This window comes from Bactrocera oleae, chromosome 6 (assembly GCF_042242935.1).
Source record: "Bactrocera oleae isolate idBacOlea1 chromosome 6, idBacOlea1, whole genome shotgun sequence".
NCBI classification, from domain to species: domain Eukaryota; kingdom Metazoa; phylum Arthropoda; class Insecta; order Diptera; family Tephritidae; genus Bactrocera; species Bactrocera oleae.
In genome coordinates this window covers 31,178,285-31,181,099 of record NC_091540.1, presented here as the reverse complement: position 1 = coordinate 31,181,099, position 2,815 = coordinate 31,178,285, and the positions used below count along the sequence as shown (strand labels likewise).

The following is a 2,815-nucleotide window of genomic DNA, read 5'->3' as shown; positions in this document are numbered from 1 at the left end:
TATTGTATTTAGATGATATTTCAGGAATTATTCAACAAAATGTTAGTTGGTATTTAGCACACCGTACCAGGATTTCGGAGTTAAAATTAGTATGGACGGATAGAGCAGCATTTATTTTATATAAATACTACACAATTTGCTTTAAATCACAATTTAAGTTTTCCTCAAATTCTACTTTGGTTGCGTGCCAAACAGTAGAAAAGTTCTGACAGATAAAAGAGACATTTTGACATTTTTCATGGTGAATCCGATTGTCAGAATTTTACTTAGCTCAAGAGCTATGTATAAATTTGACAACTTAAAAATTTGAATATAGAAAGCATTCACGAACAAACGTATTTAAGTGAACCGCCGCAAATAGAAAATATAATATTATTAATTAGTGAAAATATCTTGCAAAAGGGCTATTATTAATAAAGAGAGATAGAATAAAAATGCAATAGTAAGCTTAATATATGGAAAGCTAGTTTACAAACTAAACTGAAGTAAGTAAAAGTGATATTACACTTTGAAGATAGTTAGCATATATTATATATAGTTTTGTAGAAACCTGGCAGAATCATTTTCATTGACCAAGGATAGGGTATGCGTTAAATTTCAATAGAAGAGCACGATCCGCTATAGAACAGCTATACAAACATTGGGTTACAATTAGAATATTTGAAAACTTACTTACATCTCTCACTAGGTGAGTTTTCTTAATTAAATTATGGAGAGTCATCTCAGTTAAATCGAGTGAGCGTGTTTTTCTGCTAACGGTGGATCTCTGAGCCTTAAATGGATAACATCGGGGGAAAACTTGCCCTAGCCTACAGGATTTATTTGAATATTGTATAATATATTGTTGATAGTATGTGAGGAACCTTAATGAAACTCTGAGAGTATCTGTTTTTGTTAGTAATATGTATTAATGCCAAAAATAGATAAAATCGGGTCAATACTTCACCTATCTCCCATATACCTAATAAAAGACTTTTAAACTTCCGGTTAGCTTTATACCTTATTTATCGGTTAATATGTAAGATATCTTATAAAATTAACTTAACGTATAATATTAGATATACTTTAGTTTAATGCGGAAAATATGTGAAATTATGTTATCTTACATATAATATTTTCCGATACTCTAACAAACCTTATTATATTACTGGTTTAGCGCTGAACATGAATTGAGTTGGTTAATAGACCTTAGTCTTAATCTCATATCCCTAAATTCAACAAGTCTGATCTTCCAGTTGATGCTATGCACATCAACTCAATATATTAAATTTACTCTTCGGTTAAGTTTATGTCACATATATCTCATTTGAGAATGATTTTAAAATGATTTTTGCTGACGGGAAGTGAAATTTAGTTATAAAACAAATTGAGTCTATGACCTATAATATAACTTAATAAAATACCAAATTTAATTGTAATTCATTGACGATTTCGTTGAATAATGAATACTGAATTCTTTCGCCAACACTTGTAGGCATTTTCCCGGCATTGATCCTTGCAAGTTCCAAGAGTATGAAATGTTTGATTACACCCGAACTTATTCCTTCCTTACTTGTTTTATTTTATTTTTAAAACTTAAGATTTAAAATCAATTAGAGTAATTTATAGAAAACAAAAGTAAAAGATTACAGCAACTTATTTTAATGCGAAAAAAAGAATTTCTCCACTAAGGCTGTGTGCCAAACGGTATATAAATGAAAAAATTCTGACAGATAAAAGTGAAAATTTTACGTTTTTTGAATCAGAATGTCAGAACTTTATCCAGCTCCCGAACTAGGTAAAACTTTGACAACTTATAAATATTGTAACGGATTTCTCGATAAATCGTCTACCTTGTAGTTCACTCTTGAGTTTAAACACTGTTAAACATAGGTCCAATTTAATGGCTATACACTTATCTTTACTTGTAAATTTAAGCTCTTCGCACTTATTTCTCGCTATTCGAGCTTACATCCTATTGCTTATAGCTCTTTATTAAGCAGCACTCTAATTAGAACTGTCTGCTGCACAATCCGGGAGTCCTTATATAGTATATTGTTACCAAAACATTGCCACTCGAACATTCTAGCAACTACGAATTTCGAGTTTTGTTGATACTAGCAATTTATCGTCCATATTATTTTGTTCTGGCATTCTGGCACACTGCCCTCCACCTGAGTCTATTCGTCTCGATTAGACATATTTGCGGTACTAAACGATGCAAGCCGTTCCAGATGAACTACCTTCATTTTATTCTAAGGTCTTCCAATGGTCCAAACACTACATCGTTGAGTCGTTTAATAACCTTAGTAATTTGGGAGACAGCCCTTTCTTTCGTTGTAGGTTATATAACAATACCCAATCTGCTTCAATAAAACCATCTGAATTCATTGCTTTGTAGTTTGCTTTCATTTTATCGCTCATTTCATCGCCCTTGACTTAGTTAGCATTTCTTCCTCCGTTGGCGTTAATTCCAAACTTCAAATCAATCGGTAGCCGAAGATCATTACCAAAAATTACCCTTGCTGGAGTCTGCCACGTTGTTTCCCGTACAGCAGACCGATAAGCCATCAGGAACAAGGATATATGTGTGTGTAACACAATCTTTTTGATACTAGTCCACAACTTTTCTCAAATGTTCTTCCAAAGTTCGATTGAATCGTTCTAACATGCCATCGGACTGCGGATGTAGTGCATTTTAACGAGATTGCCAGATACCCAGTTTCTGGCACATATCCTAAATTAGAGCTGATGCCCTTGGTAAAAATGTAATCCTATTGGTACACCGCATCTCGTTACCCAATGATTGATGAATACGTTAGCTACTGTTTCTGCC

The 2,815-nt window shown here is 32.9% G+C and overlaps 1 long non-coding RNA gene across 1 annotated transcript; it reads left to right on the top strand.

The window, feature by feature from the left end:
- The first annotated feature begins 324 nt into the window (after positions 1 to 324).
- LOC138857929 (uncharacterized) lies at positions 325 to 984 on the top strand. The gene is made up of 2 exons (XR_011397155.1): positions 325 to 485; positions 539 to 984. It is a non-coding gene; the product is annotated as an uncharacterized lncRNA (long non-coding RNA).
- Positions 985 to 2,815: the final 1,831 nt, after the last annotated feature.